General features: G+C 46.2%; 1 protein-coding gene across 3 annotated transcripts in view; it reads left to right on the top strand.

Annotated features, from left to right (window-relative positions):
• The window catches only part of GULP1 (GULP PTB domain containing engulfment adaptor 1), a 729290-nt gene that overhangs the window by 584901 nt on the left and 120438 nt on the right, over positions 1–23951 (top strand). The gene's annotated exons all lie outside the window — the stretch shown is intronic.

Below are 23951 nucleotides of genomic sequence, written 5' to 3'. Positions count from 1 at the left end.
ATCAGGAGATGTGGAGGGGGCCGTAGGAGGGCAATAACCCAGCAGCAGGACCGCTACCTCCGCCTTTGTGCAAGGAGGAACAGGAGGAGCACTGCCAGAGCCCTGCAAAATGACCTCCAGCAGGCCACAAATGTGCATGTGTCTGCTCAAACGGTCAGAAACAGACTCCATGAGGGTGATATGAGGGCCCGACGTCCACAGGTGGGGGTTGTGCTTACAGCCCAACATCGTGAACGTTTGGCATTTGTCAGAGAACACCAAGATTGGCAAATTCGCCACTGGCGCCCTGTGCTCTTCACAGATGAAAGCAGGTTCACACTGAGCACATGTGACAGACGTGACTGGAGACGCCGTGGAGAACGTTCTGCTGCCTGCAACATCCTCCAGCATGACCGGTTTGGCATTGGGTCAGTAATGGTGTGGGGTGGCATTTCTTTGGAGGGCCGCACAGCCCTCCATGTGCTCGCCAGAGGTAGCCTGACTGCCATTAGGTACCGAGATGAGATCCTCAGACCCCTTGTGAGACCATATGCTGGTGCGGTTGGCCCTGGGTTCCTCCTAATGCAAGACAATGCTAGACCTCATGTGGCTGGAGTGTGTCAGCAGTTCCTGCAAGACGAAGGCATTGATGCTATGGACTGGCCCGCCCGTTCCCCAGACCTGAATCCAATTGAGCACATCTGGGACATCATGTCTCGCTCTATCCACCAACGTCACGTTGCACCACAGACTGTCCAGGAGTTGGCAGATGCTTTAGTCCAGGTCTGGGAGGAGATCCCTCAGGAGACCGTCCGCCACCTCATCAGGAGCATGCACAGGCGTTGTAGGGAGGTCATACAGGCACGTGGAGGCCACACACACTACTGAGCCTCATTTTGACTTGTTTTAAGGACATTACATCAAAGTTGGATCAGCCTGTAGTGTGTTTTTCCACTTTAATTTTGAGTGTGACTCCAAATCCAGACCTCCATGGGTTAAAAAATTAGATTTCCATTTTTTAATTTTTGTGTGATTTTGTTGTCAGCACATTCAACTATGTAAAGAACAAAGTATTTCAGAAGAATATTTAATTAATTCAGATCTAGGATGTTTTATTTTTGTGTTCCCTTTATTTTTTTGAGCAGTGTGTATATATAAAAAAATAAAAAAAAAAGCAGACTGATGTACCAGCCCTAAAAAGGGCTTTTTGGGGTGCTGTCAGGATGCTGTCCTTACAGCAGATGAGTCTGTGGACACAGAACACTGCCCTAGCTAACACTTTCCCTATTAAATCAGCAGCAGCTACACTGTCCCTCCTCTCACTAAGGCCTCATGCACACGACCGTTGTGTGCACCCGTGGCCGTTGTGCCGTTTTCCGTTTTTTTTCGCGGACCCATTGACTTTCAATGGGTCCGTGGAAAAATCGGAAAATGCACCGTTTTGCAGCCGCATCCGTGATCCGTGTTTCCTGGCCGTGAAAAAAATATGACCTGTCCTATTTTTTTCACGGCCAACGGTTCACGGACCCATTCAAGTCAATGGGTCCGTGAAAGAACACGGATGCACACAAGATTGGCATCCGTGTCCGTGATCCGTGGCCGTAGGTTAGTTTTTATACAGACGGATCCGAAGATCCATCTGCATAAAGCTTTTTCAAAGCTGAGTTTTCACTTCGTGAAAACTCAGAACCGACAGTATATTCTAACACAGAAGCGTTCCCATGGTGATGGGGACGCTTCTAGTTAGAATACACTACAAACTGTGTACAAGACTGCCCCCTGCTGCCTGGCAGCACCCGATCTCTTACAGGGGGCCGTGATCAGCACAATTAACCCCTTCAGGTGCGGCACCTGAAAGGGTTAATTGTACTATCATATCCCCCTGTAAGAGATCAGGGCTGCCAGGCAGCAGGGGGCAGACCCCCCCCCTCCCCAGTTTGAATATCATTGATGGCCAGTGTGGCCCCCCCCCCCCCTCTATTGTAATAATAGGTTGGTGGCCAGTGCGGGCCCCCCCTCACTCTATTGTAATAATTCGTTGGTGGCACAGTGTGCGGCCCCCCCCCCTCCCTCCCTCTATTGTAATAATTCGTTGGTGGCACAGTGTGCGCCCCCCATCGGCCCCCCCTCCCTCTATAGCATTAACAACATTGGTGGCCAGTGTGCGGCCTCCCATCTCCCCCCCCCCCCCCCCATCATTGGTGGCAGCGGAGTTCCGATCGGAGTCCCAGTTTAATCGCTGGGGCTCCGATCGGTAACCATGGCAACCAGGACGCTACTACAGTCCTGGTTGCCATGGTTACTTAGCAATAGTACAATAGTAGAAGATTCATACTTACCTGCTGCTGCGATGTTCGTGTCCGGCCGGGAGCTCCACCTACTGGTAAGTGACAGGTCTGTGCGGCGCATTGCTAAATGAACTGTCACTTCCCAGTAGGAGGAGCTCCCGGCCGGACACAGACATCGCAGCTCCCAGGTAAGTATGAATCTTTTACTATTGTACTATTGCTAGTAACCCGCTGCCACCAATGATCGGGGGGGGGAGAGATGGGAGGCCGCACACTGGCCACCAATGTTGTTAATGCTATAGAGGGAGGGGGGGCCGATGGGGGGCGCACACTGTGCCACCAACGATTTATTACAATAGAGGGAGGAAGGGGGGGGGGCGCACACTGTGCCACCAACGATTTATTACAATAGAGGGAGGAAGGGGGGGGCGCACACTGTGCCACCAACGAATTATTACAATAGAGGGAGGAAGGGGGGGGCGCACACTGTGCCACCAACGAATTATTACAATAGAGGGAGGAAGGGGGGGGGGGGCACACACTGTGCCACCAACGAATTATTACAATAGAGGGAGGAAGGGGGGGGGCCGCACTGGCCACCAATGATATTCAAACTGGGGAGGGGGGGGGGTCTGCCCCCTGCTGCCTGGCAGCCCTGATCTCTTACAGGGGGATATGATAGTACAATTAACCCCTTCAGGTGCGGCACCTGAGGGGTTAATTGTGCTGATCACGGCCCCCTGTAAGAGATCGGGTGCTGCAAGGCAGCAGGGGGCAATCATGTACACAGTTTGTAGTATATTCTAACTAGAAGCGTCCCCATCACCATGGGAACGCCTCTGTGTTAGAATATACTGTCGGAAATGAGGTTTCACGATCTAACTCATATCCGACAGTATATTCTAACAGAGGCGTTCCCATGGTGATGGGGACGCTTCAAGTTAAAATATACCATCGGATTGGAGAAAACTCCGATCCGATGGTATAAAAGGGACTCCAGACTTTACATTGAAAGTCAATGGGGACGGATCCGTTTGAAATGGAACCATATTGTGTCAACGTCAAACGGATCCGTCCCCATTGACTTGCATTGTAATTCAGGACGGATCCGTTTGGCTCCGCACGGCCAGGCGGACACCAAAACGACTTTTTTTTCATGTCCGTGGATCCTCCAAAAATCAAGGAAGACCCACGGACGAAAAAACGGTCACGGATCACGGGAAAACGGGACCCCGTTTTGCGGACCGCAAAAAAATACGGTCGTGTGCATGAGGCCTAAGAATGCAGCTTCCAAATTAATCTAAAATGGATGCTGTCCAGGAGGTGGGAGGGTCTGGGAGGGAGGGTCTGCTGCTGATTGGCTGGAATGTGTCTGCTGACTGTGAGGTACAGGGTCAAAGTTTGCTCAATGATGATGTATAGGGGGCAGACCGAACATCGCATATGTTCGCCCGCCGCGGCGAACACGAACAAGCCATGTTCACCGTGAACTGTTCGCCGGCGAATAGTTCGGGACATCACTAATAGGGACTCCTTGAGGTGGGTGGAGAAGAGATGGATAGTGAGTGGGTACCACTCTATATATACATCATATTCTAGAAGAGTATCCGTTTTGGTGCATAATAAACGTAATTTTGAATATGTGGCATGCAAAGCAGATGGTAGCAGCAGGTATCTCTTCTTACATGTAATATAGAGGATGTACAGATGGTATATTGAGGAATATGAGCACTGATAATCAAATAGTAAATCTTATGGATTACACTTGGAGAGAAGTTAAAAAAATAATGGGTATTAAGGGTTATTTAAAATGCACTCCAATATGGAACAATATAAATTTGAGTGAAATTCAGATGATTAAACAATGCGTAAATTAAGAGAATAGAGGGGTAAGTTTGTTAATTCACATGTTTGAGGGGGATAAACTGAAGGATTTTGAGATTTTGATTTGGGAGTTTGGGATCACAAACAAAAGATTATTTTAAATATTTAGAAATAAGGGATGCAATTAACTCGGCAGCCAATTCAGAGATATATAATAAAGCCTCTTCAGAAGAGGTGGATCGGTCTCTCAGAGATGGAAAGTTTTAAGGTAGTATCTAGGAGATACAAGTTATTGATGAAGGCAGTACAAACAAAGATTAAAATATTAGCTAAAGAGAAATGGAAAAAAGACATTGAAGATCTATCAAATGAAAAATGGGAGGTTGTTTTGAATAATTGGCCTGTGGTTTTGTTAAGGGCCTCATATAGGGTTTCTCAGTTCTTTCTTATTCACCGGTTACATCGTACACCCTTAATGTTGAAAAAAGTGCGTTTGAGATTACGGAAAGTGCTCAAACAAGCACTATGTCAACTACTGTTCCAGGCAAGATTGCTTACCCAGAAAAAATGGAACCAAAAAGAGCAGCCCCTAGTATGCGAATGGAAGAAATCTGTTAATGAAATTATAAAAATGGAAAGGATAATAAGGATAATAGGGTATAAAAGATTGTTTTACAAAAATATGGAATCAATGGTTTAATGTTATATAAGGTGTGTTTTTTTTTATTTTATTTTTATTAGCCCCCCTCTCTTTATAAGGGGTTGATTAGGTTTTGGGGTGGGGTGGGGGTTTGGGGGGGTATAATATGCAATATGTTATGGAAATTATTATTGTTGTATTTGAAAATGTATAAATAAATAAAAAACAAAAAACAAAACAGCATATATATGTGATTACTACAAGACATAAGGTATAGCAGCAATCTATCTGTGTGTAATAATGAGAAATTGAGTGCCAGGCCTCAATTGTCCATTTCCATGAATTATATTTCCACATGGTTGGAATTAAAATGTTTTTGAGACTTGTTCAATTTAATTAAAGAAGAATATAGGTCATCAACACCAATACACAGGCCAGCACACAAAATGTGAAGGATAACAAATTTAGGCCTGAATCAGTTTCCTTTATTTCTATGTTCACAAAAATGTTCCAATCAATTTTTATTTATTTTTTATTTTTTGGGGACTGATTATATTTAAATAAAATTTTATATATATACAGTACAGACCAAAAGTTTGGACACACCTTCTCATTCAAAGAGTTTTCTTTATTTTCATGACTATGAAAATTGTAGATTCACACTGAAGGCATCAAAACTATGAATTAACACATGTGGAATTATATACATAACAAACAAGTGTGAAACAACTGAAAATATGTCATATTCTAGGTTCTTCAAAGTAGCCACCTTTTGCTTTTATTACTGCTTTGCACACTCTTGGCATTCTCTTGATGAGCTTCAAGAGGTAGTCCCCTGAAATGGTTTTCACTTCACAGGTGTGCCCTGTTAGGTTTAATAAGTGGGATTTCTTGCCTTATAAATGGGGTTGGGACCATCAGTTGCATTGAGGAGAAGTCAGGTGGATACACAGCTGATAGTCCTACTGAATAGACTGTTAGAATTGGTATTATGGCAAGAAAAAAGCAGCTAAGTAAAGAAAAACGAGTGGCCATCATTACTTTAAGTGAAGGTCAGTCAGTCAGCCGAAAAATTGGGAAAACTTTGAAAGTAAGGGCTATTTGACCATGAAGGAGAGTGATGAGGTGCTGCGCCAGATGACCTGGCCTCCACAGTCATCGGACCTGAACCCAATCGAGATGGTTTGGGGTGAGCTGGACTGCAGAGTGAAGGCAAAAGGGCCAACAAGTGCTAAGCATCTCTGGGAACTCCTTCAAGACTGTTGGAAGACCATTTCAGGGGACTACCTGTTGAAGCTCATCAAGAGAATGCCAAGAGTGTGCAAAGCAGTAATCAAAGCAAAAGGTGGCTACTTTGAAGAACCTATAATATTACATATTTTCAGTTGTTTCACACTTGTTTGTTATGTATATAATTCCACATGTGTTAATTCATAGTTTTGATGCCTTCATAGTCATGAAAATAAAGAAAACTTTTTGAATGAGAAGGTGTGTCCAAACTTTTGGTCTGAACTGTGTGTGTGTATATATATATATATATATATATATATATATATATATATATATATACACTCACCTAATGAATTATTAGGAACACCTGTTCTATTTCTCATTAATGCAATTATCTAATCAACCAATCACATGGCATTTGCTTCAATGCATTTAGGGGGGTGGTCCTGGTCAAGACAATCTCCTGAACTCCAAACTGAATGTCAGAATGGGAAAGAAAGGTGATTTAAGCAATTTTGAGCGTGGCATGGTTGTTGGTGCCAGACGGGCCGGTCTGAGTATTTCACAATCTGCTAAGTTACTGGGATTTTCACACACAACCATTTCTAGGGTTTACAAAGAATGGTGTGAAAAGGGAAAAACATCCAGTATGCGGCAGTCCTGTGGGCAAAAATGCCTTGTGGATGCTAGAGGTCAGAGGAGAATGGGCCGACTGATTCAAGCTGATAGAAGAGCAACGTTGACTGAAATAACCACTCGTTACAACCGAGGTATGCAGCAAAGCATTTGTGAAGCCACAACACGCACAACCTTGAGGCGGATGGGCTGCCACAGCAGAAGACCCCACCGGGTACCACTCATCTCCACTACAAATAGGAAAAAGAGGCTACAATTTGCACGAGCTCACCAAAATTGGACTGTTGAAGACTGGAAAAATGTTGCCTGGTCTGATGAGTCTCGATTTCTGTTGAGACATTCAAATGGTAGAGTCCGAATTTGGCGTAAACAGAATGAGAACATGTATCCATCCTCTGATGGCTACTTCCAGCAGGATAATGCACCATGTCACAAAGCTCGAATCATTTCAAATTGGTTTCTTGAACATGACAATGAGTTCACTGTACTAAAATGGCCCCCACAGTCACCAGATCTCAACCCAATAGAGCATCTTTGGGATGTGGTGGAACGGGAGCTTCGTGCCCTGGATCTGCATCCCTCAAATCTCCATCAACTGCAAGATGCTATCCTATCAATATGGGCCAACATTTCTAAAGAATGCTATCAGCACCTTGTTGAATCAATGCCACGTAGAATTAAGGCAGTTCTGAAGGCAAAAGGGGGTCCAACACCGTATTAGTATGGTGTTCCTAATAATTCTTTAGGTGAGTGTATATATATATCCATGAAAAATCAACGCAGCACTCTTCTTTACAAGAAGAGTGCTGCATTGATTTTTCATGGATATACATGCCTGAGGTCAAGGGTAAGATGCGTGCACCTGATAAACTATAAAAGCGATTGCTGCCGGAATTTATATACTATATATATATATATATATATATATATATATATATATATAATCCGTACAGACCAAAAGTTTGGACACACCTTCTCATTCAAAGAGTTTTCTTTATTTTCATGACTATGAAGGCATCAAAACTATGAATTAACACATGTGGAATTATATACATAACAAACAAGTGTGAAACAACTGAAAATATGTCATATTCTAGGTTCTTCAAAGTAGCCACCTTTTGCTTTGATTACTGCTTTGCACACTCTTGGCATTCTCTTGATGAGCTTCAAGAGGTAGTCCCCTGAAATGGTCTTCCAACTTGAAGGAGTTCCCAGAGATGCTTAGCACTTGTTGGCCCTTTTGCCTTCACTCTGCGGTCCAGCTCACCCCAAACCATCTCGATTGGGTTCAGGTCCGGTGACTGTGGAGGCCAGGTCATCTGGCGCAGCACCCCATCACTCTCCTTCATTGTCAAATAGCCCTTACTTTTAAAGTTTTCCCAATTTTTCGGCTGACTGACTGACCTTCATTTCTTAACGTAATGATAGCCACTCGTTTTTCTTTACTTAGCTGCTTTTTTCTTGCCATAATACCAATTCTAACAGTCTATTCAGTAGGACTATCAGCTGTGTATCCACCTGACTTCTCCTCAACGCCACTGATGGTCCCAACCCCATTTATAAGGCAAGAAATCCCACTTATTAAACCTGACAGGGCACACATAGTCATGAAAATAAAGAAAACTCTTTGAATGAGAAGGTGTGTCCAAACTTTTGGTCTGTACTGTATATACATTACTACACTAATAGACAGGATAGCACACAAAAGTATCTGGGAGTGATAACAAATTTAGACCAAAATCTGCTACCCTATTTCACACTTTTTTATCAATTATTTTTTATGTATTTTTTTTTGGTGGGGGGGATGATTGTTGAGGAGAAAGTGGATGAGATGGCTCACTCCTCCTCTCAGTCAGATGACATGGAGGTGACTTCAGAGTCCGATACTGTGCTATGGAGGCACAGGTCACAGCTAGAGATGAGCTTTGCCAGATTTAAATATTTTTTTTTGCTTTAATTGAATTAATTTGTCATTAAGCACTTTAATCAGGTCTCCCCCAGCCTGCAGTTAAACATTAGGGAGAATGTATCCTAGTGTACATACATTATTGTGCAGTGCAGCAACATGCATAGCTAGTCTTTTCTGGTAGCAAAACAATTACTGTGCGCCAGAATGGCAGGTCATATATGGACATGCACATCATCGTACAGGCCACCAACATTCCTAACTAACCCTTGCTAAACAAAAAAAAGCATACAGCATCCTTCAGTAAACAAAAAAAATAATAATCCTGCGTGCCTCTGCAGGTATCAGGCTTCTCAATGACTCGTTAGTGGAACAAAATAAGGACATGGAAGCAATAAAGTAGTGGAAAAAAAAAGTTATTTTAATCCATGTTGTGGCAGTGCAAACACATGCGTTTTAATCTCTTCAGTTAGCTGTAGAATGACTGTGTGTCACTATAAGACTTAGTTCACACTTGACTTATTTGGTCAGCTATTCTCATCAGTTATTGGCAGCCAAAAGCAGAAGTGGGTCAAAACCACAGAACAGATAACATAGTAACATATTACATAAGGCCGAAAAAAGACATTTGTCCATCCAGTTCGGCCTGTCATCCTGCAAGTTGATCCAGAGGAAGGCAAAAAAAAAACTGTGAGGTAGAATCCAATTTAGGGGAATCAAAAATTTCTTCCCGATTCCAATCAGGCAATCAGAATAACTCCCTGGATCAACGACCCCTCTCTAGTAGCTATAGCCAGTAATATTATTACGTTCCAGAAATACATCCAGACCCCTCTTGAATTCCTTTATTGTACTCACCATCACCACCTCCTCAGGGAGAGAGTTCCATAGTCTCACTGCTCTTACCGTAAAGAATCCTCTTCTATGTTTGTGTACAAACCTTCTTTCCTTCAGACGCAGAGGATGTCCCCTCGTCACAGTCACAGTCCTGAGGATAAATAGATAATGGGATAGATCTCTATACTGCCCCCTGATATATTTATACATATTAATTAGATCTCCCCTCAGTCGTCTTTTTTCTAAAGTGAATAACCCTAATTTTGATAATCTTTCAGGGTGCAGATCTATTCATGATACCTAATCTGCGAGTAAGCTTGGCTCCTAAATTTGCCTCACAATAAGTGATGGAAATGACTGACCAAATAAGAGAAGTGTGAATTCAGCCTTAGCTTTAGCTCTAATTTATAAGCATGAACTTAACCAAGCTGTGGCCATAGATTCAAGAAGTGGCCCCATGACAGTGGGGAGGGTGTCAGCAGTAAGGCTGTGTTCACAACACTGTTTATTTTCCCTTCTTTTCATTCATCAGAACAACAGCCCCAAAAAAGCAGATCCTGTAGTTTGAGTAACTGCCTTCAAACCGTCACTATTTGGTCAGTATTTGATCAGTACTGGTAAGGCAAAAACAGGAGTGCGTCCAAAACAGAGATAATATGTGATGGAAATATTGCATGTATTCTGTGTTTTGAACCCTGTCCTGCTTTTGACTTCCAAATAATGATCAAATCCTGATGCAAAATACTGACCGTTTGATAAAATTCTTATGGACGTTCAAACAGGACCCTTTTTTGGGGTTATTTTTCTGTTCTTCTGACGGATCACAAGAACGGAAAAATAAACCGGGATGTCAACATGGCCAAACAGGGACACTAGTGGCCCTGTAACAGACTGGAGAGAGTGGTAACAGCATGAAGAGTCACAATAGTGCCCCATAACAGAGAGGTGATGGTAGCAACAGCATGAAGAGTCACAATAGTTCCCCTGGAATAAAATGAGAGGGGCATAAGCAGTGGCAGTAACAGCACAAGATTGTGGCAGAACAAAGTAGGAGCATATAACAGTAGAGGCAGCAGGCATGTGAAATCAGGAGGGTGACAGCATCAGAATAGTGGCAGCGGCAAGTGGGCAGAAGTAATTGGACATTTGTCACAATGTTCCGATGTGGCAGCACACTACAGTCAGATCATTACTGCCCGTCTGTTGTATGCGGCACTAGTGTCTGGAAATCCTGGTTGATCCAACACTTTGTGTTGAAAGGCAAGTTCTCTTTGGGGTAACTATGCCACCTGCCACACTCACTCTGATGCCATGATACTGGCCAGGCAGGAAAGCTGTCACGGCTGTATGTGAGCAACAAGAGCATACACAGTAAATGGAGCTACTGACCGGACCCAAACTAGGGAGGATAAAGGGTGACCCCTGTCAGACCCTCAAAGCTCTCCCTATGCTGCTAAAGCACATGCCCGGATCCAAATGGTGGAACGAGGCATGCCCGCATACCTAAGACTGATGACCACTGTAACCCCTACAATAGTGGAAGGGGCACGGCCACCGGTGCCCTGCTCAGTATATGGAGGGAACCGTGGTCGCCTCAGATCCAGTCAGAAAATAAACAGATACACTACAATGTCTGCACACTTAGCTGAAGGAGCTGCAGCAGCAGAGAAGACGGATCCAAAGACAGCTGGCAATATCCGGAGTACTTGCTGCGGCAGAACACAGGTCCAGTGAAATGATAGCTTACAAGTGAAGATACTCATGCAAGAGCTACAACTCAAATGAGAAATATAATCCACACCCTACAAAAGGAGGAGGGGTGATTTAAAGGCAGGGAAATCAAACGCAGGAGGAACAGCTGGGAGGAAGGAAACAGAAAGTAAAAACCTCATCACAGGGGCGGAGAAACAGAGCAGTGAGAACTCCTCCAAGCTCTAGTAGTGACATCATCACAGGGGTGGAGAAACAGAGCTGTGAGAACGCCTCAAAGCTCTGGTAGTGACAGTACCCCCCCCCCTCTACGGGTGGACTCCGGACACCCAGGACCCACCTTCTCAGGAGGAGCCCTATGAAATGCCCTGATGAGGCGAGTGGCTTTAATGTCCGATACCGGAACCCACATCCTCTCCTCAGGACCATAACCCTTCCAATGAACGAGGTACTGAAGAGAACCGTGGACAATGCGAGAGTCCACAATTCTGGAAACCTCAAACTCCAGATTGCCATCAACCAAAATCAGAGGAGGAGGCAAAGAGGAGGGTACCGTGGGCTGGACATATGGTTTTAAGAGAGATCTGTGAAATACATTATGTATCTTCCAAACCCGTGGAAGATCAAGACGGAAGGCAACAGGATTGATGACTGACAAGATTTTATAAGGCCCAATAAACTTGGGACCCAATTTCCAGGAGGGAACCTTCAGTTTAATATTTCTTGTAGACAACCACACCAGATCACCCACATTCAGGTCCGGACCAGGCACACGTCTCTTATCAGCCACACGCTTATACTTCTCACTCATCTTTCTAAGATAACTCTGAATCTTTTGCCAAATGGTAGACAAAGACGAGAAAAATCTCTCCTCCTCAGGTAAACCAGAAAGATCCCCTCCCGAGAATGTCCCAAACTGCGGATGGAACCCATATGCACCAAAGAATGGTGACTTATCAGAAGATTCCTGACGACGGTTGTTCAGAGCAAACTCAGCAAGAGGGAGAAATGAACACCATTCCTCCTGGTTCTCTGCCACAAAACAGCGCAAATATGTCTCCAGATTCTGATTGAGGCGCTCAGTCTGACCATTCGACTGCGGGTGAAAAGCAGAAGAGAAGGACAGCCGAACCCCCAGGCGAGAACAGAAAGCCTTCCAGAACCTGGACACAAACTGCGTGCCTCTATCGGAAACAATATCAGAGGGAATGCCATGCAATTTAACAATATGGTCGACAAAAGCTTGCGCCAACGTTTTAGCATTGGTTAAACCAGGGAAAGGTACGAAATGAGCCATCTTGCTAAAACGGTCCACCACCACCAGGATCACCGACTTCCCTGAGGAACGAGGAAGATCCGTGATAAAGTCCATGGACAGGTGTGTCCAAGGACGGGAAGGTATGGGTAACGGGAGAAGGGAACCTGAAGGCCGTGAACGAGGGACCTTAGCGCGAGCGCACGTCTCACAAGCAGCCACAAAACCCTCCACCGACTTACGAAGAGTCGGCCACCAAAATCTCCGAGCAATGAGATCTACCGTGGCTCTACTCCCGGGGTGACCAGCAAGAACAGTATCATGATGCTCCTTGAAGAGTTTGTGACGTAGCTCAGGAGGCACAAACAACTTCCCAGAAGGACAACGGGCAGGTGCCTCAGTCTGGGCAGCCTGGACCTCGGCCTCCAAATCAGAATATAGAGCAGAAACAACTACCCCCTCCGCCAAAATGGGACCCGGGTCCTCGGAGTTTCCTCCTCCCGGAAAACAGCGAGAGAGAGCATCAGCCTTCACATTTTTGATCCCAGGGCGGAATGTAACAACAAAATTGAATCTGGAGAAGAACAGAGACCATCTGGCCTGTCTCGGATTCATACGCCTGGCCGACTCCAAGTATGCCAGATTCTTATGGTCGGTAAAAACGGTGATAGGGTGCCTGGCCCCCTCCAACCAATGGCGCCATTCCTCGAAAGCCAACTTGATGGCCAACAACTCCCTATCTCCCACATCATAGTTTTTCTCTGCCGGGGAGAGTTTTTTAGAGAAAAAGGCACATGGTCGCCATTTGGCAGGAGAAGGGCCCTGGGACAAAACCGCACCCACACCCACCTCGGAAGCATCCACCTCAACAATAAAAGGTAAGGAAACATCGGGATGCACCAAGACGGGAGCAGACGCAAAACTCTCTTTAATCTTAGAAAAAGCTGCAAGCGCCTCCTCCGACCAAGAGGAAAAATCTGCCCCCTTTTTTGTCATGTCAGTGAGGGGTTTGACAACAGAGGAATAATTCAAAATGAACTTTCTGTAATAGTTCGCAAAACCCAGAAAGCGCATCAATGCCTTCTGATTCTCAGGAAGCTCCCACTCAAGTACAGCACGGACCTTCTCCGGATCCATGCGAAAACCAGAAGCAGAGAGGAGGAAACCCAGAAATTTAATCTCCGATACCATAAAAAGACATTTCTCCAGCTTGGCGTACAATTTATTTTCCCGCAGAATCTGCAGAACCTGAAAAAGATGATCCTGATGGGTCTGAACATCAGGGGAAAAAATCAAAATATCATCAAGATACACCAATACAAATTTCCCCATTAAATGGTAGAAAATACTATTAACAAAATGCTGAAAGACGGCCGGAGCATTCATCAGGCCGAAAGGCATAACGAGATTCTCGAAATGCCCGTTAGGGGTATTAAAGGCCGTTTTCCATTCATCCCCCTCTCTGACCCTGACCAGGTTGTACGCGCCTCTCAAATCCAATTTGGAAAAAACCTTGGCCCCAACAATTTGGTTGAAGAGGTCCGGGATCAGAGGAAGGGGATAGGGATCGCGAATCGTGATACGGTACAGCTCCCTAAAATCTAGGCAAGGTCTCAGAGAGCCATCTTTTTTTTTAACAAAAAAAAAACCTGCGGCAACGGGTGATTTTGAGGGACGAATATGCCCCTTATCGAGACTCTCAGAGATATAGGTTCGCATTGCGATTCTTTCCGGTTGTGAGAGATTGTAGAGGCGTGCTTTTGGCAGCTTGGCGCCGGGAATGAGGTTAATGGGACAGTCAAACTCCCGGTGAGGAGGTAGCTCCTGAACACCGCTCTCGGAAAACACGTCCGAGAAATCAGAGAGAAATGATGGCACAGTTTTAGTAGACACCTCTGCAAAAGTCGCTGTGAGACAATTCTCTCTACAAAAGTCACTCCACTCATTTATTTGCCTTCCTTGCCAATCAATAGTGGGGTTATGTCTAGTGAGCCAGGGTAACCCCAAAACTAGAGGAGAAGGCAATCCGTTAAGGACAAAACAAGATATATCCTCCACATGAGTGTCACCTACAGCTAGCCGGATATTGTGAACAATGCCCTTCAGAGATCTCTGTGAGAGTGGAGCAGAGTCAATAGCAAAAATAGGTATATCCTTTTCTAATGTGCAAACCTGAAAACCATGCATGGCTACAAATTGAGTGTCAATAAGATTGACGGCCGCTCCACTATCGTCAAAAATCTCACAAGAAATTACTTTTCTCTCTAGCGCCACCCTGGCAGACAGGAGAAAACGGGAACTGCAGGTCAGAGGAAAAGCATCAATTCCTACATCAACTTTGCCCAAAGTAGCAGATGAAGCAGAACTTGATGATTTACCTTTTGAGGTTTTTCTCTTATTATCGCTCTTGGTACAGTTCAAGAATCTCCTAGACGGACAAACATTTGCCAAATGACCTATGCCCCCACAACAAAAACACACCATACTCTGAGGACTAAATCCTCTTTTATCAGGGGCAAGTCGACCTAGCTGCATGGGCTCCTCCTCAGAGGGGAGCGAGACAGGATGAGGCCCCTGCACACTGAATGAGTCCGCACCACTGCCCCTAGACTGACAATGGCTGGACAGAGAGGTCTCGTTTCTTTCTCTTAGACGCCTGTCAAGGCGTACCGCCAATGACATGGCAGACTCTAAGGACGTTGGTCTCTCATGGAAAGCAAACGCATCTTTCAATCTCTCTGAGAGACCATGACAGAACTGACTCCGGAGTGCAGCATCATTCCAACCTGAATCAGCTGCCCATCTCCGAAATTCAGAACAATAAAGCTCCGCAGACAGTTTGTTCTGGCATAAAAAACATAAGTTAGATTCGGCCAGAGCAACACGATCCGGGGCATCATATATCTGCCCCAGGGCTACAAAAAATCTTTCCACGGATCGAAGGGAGGGATCCCCTGATGGCAGCGAAAAAGCCCAAGTCTGAGCATTACCCCTGAGCAGGGAGATGACAATCCTCACCCTCTGCTCCTCATTACCAGAGGAGTGGGGACACAAGCAAAAATGGAGTTTGCATGCCTCTCTGAAGCGAACAAAATTCTCACTGCCCCCGGAGAACGTTTCCGGAAGTGAGACCTTTGGCTCGCAACAGACTCCATGGGCCGGAGCAGAGCCCAATGCTTGAAGCTGAGTCATAGATTGACGGAGATCCGCTACCTCCAAAGAAAGACCCTGCATGCGGTCAACCAGGCCAGAAAGCGGATCCATGTCAAAAAGGACGGTTTTGGTGGATTATAATGTCACAGCTGTATGTGAGCAACAAGAGCATACACAGTAAATGGAGCTACTGACCGGACCCAAACTAGGGAGGATAAAGGGTGACCCCTGTCAGACCCTCAAAGCTCTCCCTATGCTGCTAAAGCACATGCCCGGATCCAAATGGTGGAACGAGGCATGCCCGCGTACCTAAGACTGATGACCACTGTAACCCCTACAATAGTGGAAGGGGCACGGCCACCGGTGCCCTGCTCAGTATATGGAGGGAACTGTGGTCGCCTCAGATCCAGTCAGAAAATAAACAGATACACTACAATGTCTGCACACTTAGCTGAAGGAGCTGCAGCAGCAGAGAAGACGGATCCAAAGACAGCTGGCAATATCCGGAGTACTTGCTGCAGCAGAACACAGGTCCAGTGAAATGATAGCTTACAAGTGAAGATACTCAAGCAAGAGCTACAACTCAAATGAGAAATATAATCCACACCCTACAAAAGGAGGAGGGGTGATTTAAAGGCAGGGAAATCAAACGCAGGAGGAACAGCTGGGAGGAAGGAAACAGAAAGTAAAAACCTCATCACAGGGGCGGAGAAACAGAGCAGTGAGAACTCCTCCAAGCTCTAGTAGTGACATCATCACAGGGGTGGAGAAACAGAGCTGTGAGAACGCCTCAAAGCTCTGGTAGTGACAAAAGCTCGGTCAGTTGCAGCCACAATTCAAGTTTGACTGCCCAGTAGTCTAGGGGATATTGGATGTGGGGTGACTGGGTGTAGTCCAAGTATGCCACCACCTGCTGGTTCAAGTTCTGCTCCATGTCCTTCCGCTGCTAGGTGGTTTCTTCCGTAGGCAGGTAAATAAAAGTGCTCAAAGACTTTAGTTGCTGCTGATGGACCTGGTGGTGCTCCCTGCCCCCCACCCCCCTAGCAGTGGAGCTCAGAGGGGAGGAGGTGCTGCCACTTGAGGGTGAGGAAGAGGAGTCAGAGTTGGAGGAGAAAGAGGATAATGATGACGGTGACACCGGACACGACACCCAACTATCTCAGTGGAGGTCGGGGATGGAATGAACTGGCTCCTCAGGCACGCTGGTCAGAATGGCAACCTGTAGACTCGTTTACTTACACAGTGACAGGCAGTTTGGTGACATCAAGCAGTCTGATGATTACTGGATAGCCATGCTTTTAGACCCTCTCTACCAAGGCAAAATGGAGGAATGTTTTCCTCTGGCAGAAAGGGAGGACAAATTATGTTGCTACCAGGAAACACTGTCAACGTAGCTTGCCGCAGCTTACGACGAGCAGACGTCTCCCGCCAGAATGACTAGAAGGGAGGCCCTCCTCCGTCCGCTGTAGAGTCAACCCCCCATCCTGCCACCACTAGCAATAGAAACCACAGCAGCAGCATCCATTTTAGTCTCCTGGAGCAATTTTTCCAGGTGCCGCGCTAGATAGTGGCCAGTCAGCAAGCCGACAGTTCCCGTCTCAACGCCTAGGTTCTGGCCTACCTAAACTCTGACCACTCTCTGGTACATACTATGATCCCTGACCCCATGGATTTCTTGGCAGGCAGAGTGGAACAGTGGTCCGATATGGCACAGCACACTCTCTGTCTCAGGGGCGTAACTAGAAGTGACGGGGCCCCACAGCAAATATTTGTAAGGGCCCCTCCAGCGTGCTTCGCACCTCCCTCCTCCTGTGTAAACCCCACTCCTTTGGCACAGTGTAGCGGTATACTGCATATTGTGTGGCACAGTGGATGCTATATGTGTATAACATAAACATATTTCATATGAAAACTTACAGTTACTTGACCCTTGGGGATCTCGGACACCACTTCAACACTTGGCCGGGGGCTCGGCGGAGCTGATGTTGTGCTTTATCCTAATGAGAAAGATTTCATAATAAGGATTTGGAGAAGGGGCAGAGGGATAGCAGAGCAGGGAAAGGCTGGTGCTGCTACTAGGGGGTCATACCATGGGGGAGTAATAAAGCCCACTATAATGCCCCCCCCAGTAGTAATAATTCTCCTTATAATGTGACAGTGCAAAAATACCCCCTTGTAATGCCCCCAGTTGAGCTAATGTCCCCATAGTGCCCCCATAATGTCCCAGTATAAAATACCCCTATATAGTGCCCCCAGTAAATTCCCCCATAGTGCTCCTCTCCCCCCTTCCTGCTAGTGCCCCCCATAATGTACCTGTCACGGCGCCGTCTAGGAGGCGGGCACGTCCAGAGCGCGCGCGCATCATCAGTGCGTCCAGCGTCACCCGCGCTCCTGATAATACTATATGTGCATCTATCTGCATTCATGCTAATGGTTTTAGGGCTGAGCACCGAGCTGATCACTCGGTGCTCGGCTGTGTAGTCTGTGTGAAGTCATGTGACGCTGGCCACGTCACATGATCCCTGTAGCTCCCTATTTAAACAGGCAATCTGCTGGCCACAGATTGCCTGTTATTTAGGTTCCACCTGCGATTTTGTCTTTCCTGGCGTACTGACCCCCTGCTGAACTCCTGACGATCCCCTGCTGACTCCTTTGGTACTTCACGACTCTCCTGGTATTTATGACTCCTGACTATTCTCTGCTTGTTCCATTTGTACTTTGTAGATTTCCTGGTATTGACTCGGCCCGTTCACATTCTGTTGTTTGTCTGTCTGTCATCCCTGCACTTATTCCAAGCTAGGGATTGCTGTCCAGTTGTCCCCTGTCATTAGGACTCGCGAGGCAAGTAGGCAGGGCCAGGGGTGAGGGTGGAGCGCAGTGGTCACTTCCCTCCCCCTGTGTGTGTGTGTACGTGACCGTTACAGAATAACAGGCCTACTGAAACCACTGTACCATGAATCCTCTAGTGACCCTGACTGAGCATGTGTCAGACCTGACGCAGATGGTGCAGGAGCTAGGGGAGAAGATTCTTTCCCTAGAAATAGGACAATACGCCGCTGCTCCTCAGGCCTCTGGTCTGAACTTGAGCCCTCATATGGAGCCACCGATCAAGCTTCCAGAGCCCTTCTCTGGAGTTCGGAGGAAGTTTCACTCCTTTAAGGAGAGCTGTAAATTGTATTTTAGTTTACGCCCCTTGTCTTCCGGGTCGGAAAGCCAAGGGGTGGGCATTGTTATTTCCCGCTTACAGGGGGATCCGCAGGAGTGGGCCTTTTCTTTACCCCCTGATGCTAGTTGTTTAACCACGGTAGAGGTTTTTTTTCAGGCTCTGGGTACCCTGTATGATGAACCAGACAGGGCCCTGGTAGCCGAAACTGCGCTGAAAGCATTGGTTCAAGGCAACCTCTCTGCGGAGGAGTATTGCACCCAATTTAGAAGGTGGTGTGTTCCCTCAGGGTGGAATGAGCCAGCTCTTAAGTGTCAATTCAGGTCAGGCCTATCTGATAATCTAAAAGACCTACTAGTGAGTTATCAGCTCCCTGAGACTCTTGAGGAGACTATGACCCTAGCAGTCCGACTCGACCGACGTGTGAGAGAAAGACGACAGGAACGACAGTTCTCTTCTCAGGTACTGGTCCAGTCTGAGGGTTGCACCAGGAGTGGTGTGGAGGTCTCCTCTGAAGAACCTATGCAAATTGGGATGACCAGAGGGGATCAGCGCCGCAGACGTGGGATCTGTTTCTACTGTGGAGATCCTGACCATTGGATCAATCAGTGTCCAAAGAGGATCCTCTCTGATAAGGCTTCCACGACAAGACCACCAAGGGACCAGGTACTCCCTGTTATTACTAAGAGTAAGCTTTTAGTTCCTATAACAATTTCTCTGGGTTCTAATAAGTGGTCGGGTCAGGCCTTTATAGATTCGGGCTCAGCGGCCAGCTTTATTGACCAGGGGTATGCTACTAGACAGGGTATTCCAATTTTTGTTTTACCCACGCCCATCCATATCATGGCCATCGACTCCACTCCCCTGGTGGGGGGTACTGTGAGGTCATGTACCTCAGAGATTTCCTTAGCTGTGGGAGTGTGCCACTTAGAGAAATGTTCCCTGTTAGTCGTAGAGAACTTACCAGTCGAGGTGGTATTGGGGATGCTGTGGCTCCAATTACACAATCCTATGATTGATTGGACCAGAGGGGAACTGGTGAGTTGGGGATGTGAGTGCGGCTCGTGTTTGGCTAGAATACGGGTTGGGTTCTCTGTGGAGACTGAGGTATTACCTGCAGTCATAAAGGAGTATGCTGATGTGTTCTCGTCGTCGTCCACAGAGGCTCTTCCTCCACATAGACCTTATGATTGTGCCATAGTCCTGGAGAAGGGGGCAAGGTTTCCTAAGGGGCGTATTTACAATCTTTCCAAACCTGAACGTGAGGCCATGGAGGATTACATTAAGGAGAGTCTCATTAAGGGGCACATTAGACCCTCGGTTTCTCCCATGGGGGCGGGGTTTTTCTTTGTTAAGAAGAAGGATGGTGGTCTTAGACCCTGTATAGATTACCGGAAATTAAATGAGATCACTATCCGGAATACTTACTCCCTCCCATTGATTCCGGATTTATTTAACCAGGTATTAGGGGCGGCCTGGTTTTCTAAGATTGATTTAAGAGGTGCATACAATTTAATCCGAATCAAGGAGGGGGACGAGTGGAAAACAGCATTCAATACCCGGGCTGGTCACTTTGAATATCTCGTTATGCCTTTTGGACTCAGCAATGCCCCGGCTGTGTTTCAAAATTTCATGAACGATATTCTTAGGGAGTTCTTGGGAAAATTTGTCATTGTATATCTCGACGACATTTTGACATTTTCCCCTGATTTTAAGAGTCATGTGTTTCATGTTAGACAGGTGTTGGAGGTGTTGAGAGAGAACCAATTATCTGCTAAACAGGAAAAATGTGTTTTTGGGGTGCAGGAGATTATATTTCTCAGACCTGTTCTGACTCCCCATCCCATAAAGATGGATCCTAGCTAGGTTTTAGCGATTAAGGAATGGGTAAGACCATCATCCTTAAAGGCCTTACAACGTTTCCTTGGATTCGCTAACTACTACCGTAAGTTCATAAAGAATTTCTCGGTAATCACTAGACCACTGACCGACCTCACTAAAAAAGGGGCGGATCTGGAAAATTGGTCTACTGAGGCCTTAGATTCATTTGAAACCCTAAAGTATGCTTTCAGTAGCGCTCCCGTTCTAACCCAGCCAGATCAAGAAAAACCTTTTATCGTGGAGGTGGATGCTTCTGAGGACGGGGCAGGAGCAGTCCTCTCGCAAGGTCCTGCTACCCTCACTAACCTGCGAACTTGCGCTTTTTTTTCCAGAAAGTTTTCCCCCTCTGACAGAAATTATGACATAGGAAATCGGGAGTTACTGGCCATTAAGTGGGCATTTGAAGAATGGAGACATTTTCTTGAGGGGGCAAAACATTGTGTTACTGTTGTTACCGATCATAAGAACCTAATGTTTCTCGAGTCGGCTAAAAGGTTAAATCTCCGTCAGGCTAGATGGGCATTGTTTTTTACTCGCTTTAATTTTTCCATAACTTTCAGACCTGGAAGTAGAAATACTGCCAAACCCACCCATGTGCCAGTATCAAGTGCCAACCCCCCCCCCCCACATGCCAGTATCAAGTGCCTCTCTCCTCCCCCCCATGTCCCAGTATCATAGTGCCATCCCCCCACCCCAATGTGCCAGTATCAAGTGCCTCTCTCCTTCCCACCCCCCATGTGCCAGTATCAGGTGCCAACCCCTCTCTCCCCCCCCATGTGCCAGTATCAGGTGCCAACTTACCTCCATGTCAGCAATGCAATGCAGCCTCTTCCTGTGTCCCGCCCTGTATTGTGTCCCGCCCTGTATGTCCATATATGGAGTCAGTGCTTGTATTTCAGAAAAGTTTCTGCTGGGATTCGAACCCACGACCTTCTGTATCAGAGGCAAAGCACTTAAAGAGGACCTTTCACCATAATAAAACCTCTAAACTAACTATACAGACGTGTAGAGGGGAACCCAGGGATCTCCCTGCACTTACTGTTATCCGCGGGCGCCGCTCCGTTCTCCGGTTATAGCCTCCGGTATCTTCATAGTTAGGCTCCACCCAGGGGAACCTGACGCCGTCTCTTTCTCCTATGCTGTAGCGCTGGCCAATCGCAGCGCTCAGCTCATAGCCTGAGAGTTTTTTTTTTCTCTCATGCTATGAGCTGAGCGCTGCGATTGGCCAACGCTACAGCATGGAAGAATGAGACGCCGGCAGGTTCCCCTGGGTGGAGCCTAACTATGAAGATACCGGAGGCTATAACCGGAGAACGGAGCGGCGCCTGGGGATAACAGTAAGTGCAGGGGGGTCCCTGGGCGCCGCTCTACGCGTCTGTATAGTTAGTTTAGAGGTTTTATTATGGTGGAAGTCCTCTTTAACCACAAGACCATAAAAGCTGCCTTGCTGCTGACTAAAAAAATATGAGACTTCTACTGTTATAGCTGGCTAAGTGTACATCTATACACATGACAGCTGCTCATATATAGAGATATAGCAGAGCTGAGTGTGCTGGGACAGCTGTCATATAGAGATATAGCAGTGCTGGGTGTGTTGGGGCAGCTGTTTTTTTCAATTAGTTCTAATGCAGCCTTTATGGCTGTGTGGGTAAAAGCTTTACCTCTGATACACTGATACATTGGAGGTTGTGGGTTCGAATCCCAGACACATCAGGAGACTTTATGAGACAGTAAGATTAGATCACATTAGCGAGGGGGCCTGGTCAGCCGCTGCTGCTGTGAAGGGGCCCTGAACATTAAGACATCGATATTTAACTAACTTGAAAATAAGCTGTCACACACGCTGCCGGGGCGCCGGGCCCCCTTGGCAGCCCGGGCCCCGAAGCAGCTGCTTCCCCTGCTTTCCTGGTAGTTACGCCACTGCTCTGTCTTCTTTCTAACCCAGCCTCCAGTGTCATCTCAGAGAGAGATTTCAGTGCCGTGGGGGGCGTGGTAACACCAGCAACGGACCAAGTTGTGCTCCGCCAGTGTCCAAACCATCTCTTTTGTCAAAATGAACCAAGCCTGGATTCAGGAGGATTTTCACACTCCTTCTGGTGATTCTGATAAATAGACCTTCCCCACTTCACCATCTTGCCACTGTTGCTGTCTGTCTGCATATTACCATGTTCTGTATGGATGCTGTTGCTGTAGCCTGCAGTCATGAAACTAATCCCTCTCAATCATCAGTTTACATGTGTTCACTTTCCACACGGGTGAAATTTGGTGAAATTTGTCTATGGTGCAGAATAAATGTACATGATTACTGCATCAATACAGAAATTTGCTCACAGTCCAGGCAGGCTGAATGCGATCAATAGACCTCTCCTTGCTGCTGGGGCCCATTTTGCCACTCTTGCTGACTGTCTGTCTGCGTACCTACCATCACATTGTGTATGGTTGCTGCATGCTCAATCATGCCAATAATGCCACTTTCCAACCTTCACGTTCAGTTTGGCTTCTGCTGTGGCCTGCATCATGCCACTAATGCCACTTGCCAACTGTCACGTTCCTTTAAGCCACTTTTTTTTTTAATATCATAACACCGTGTATTTTAAGCACCATCTGCACCCAATAAGGGACAATTTTTGAAAACTCTGGAATAAAAAAAAAAGCATGAGACGTGCTGGAGCGAAGCATTTAAACATGCTACATGTTAACACTGTCAAATGTGCGTTTACCCATAACCATGTATGTCAGTGTCATTCAGACATCATTTACTATTGCTGTCATTGCGTGCCAGAGCCGGGTCAGTGAGAGAAAAAAAAAATCATAAAAAATATATCAAAAGAGATAACAGGTTTTCCTAAAAATGATTAGTCCTAGGAGGCTAGAGGGGGGTTATATACTAACTTTTAGAGCAACTGGACCAACTTCGGTTCGGCCCGAACCATACCGAAACGAATCTCGTCTGGTTCGCTCTTCTCTAGTTAAATACTTTACACAGTTTAGTATCATCTGCAGTCTGAGTAAGTACATTACCGTTGATAACTACTGTTGTGGTAGGCCAAGGGTCAGCCACGTGATAATCGTTGCCTCGTGTTCAGGTGAATGACGTCGACGGAGGAAAATGACAGAAGTCTGAGTATAGTTCAAAACCTTGTCAGGAACCATTCAATATGAAAGTGTCCTGGACCCTTTATATATACACAGTTCAAAGGTAGTAACCCCTCAAAGTAAAACATGATTGGTTTACAGACATTTCAGTAATGGCTTTTGAATCCATCTATTGATTGGTTAGTATTTTACAAGTTTTCACTTTTCCAAAAATGTGTTAACTAATGAGTTTAGGTGTTTTAGCAAGAGATGCATATTTGGTTAGTAGTACGTGCAAACCTTATCTTATCTTCACACACACACAGTTCACTTCTATAGGTTTTTAGCTTACGCTTGTTCTTTTGCAAATGTTA

The sequence above is a fragment of the Bufo bufo genome, chromosome 7 (assembly GCF_905171765.1).
Source record: "Bufo bufo chromosome 7, aBufBuf1.1, whole genome shotgun sequence".
Taxonomy (NCBI): Eukaryota; Metazoa; Chordata; class Amphibia; order Anura; family Bufonidae; genus Bufo; species Bufo bufo.
The sequence above is the reverse complement of the archived record's forward strand: the minus strand, read 5'-3'. Positions and strand labels throughout refer to the sequence as shown.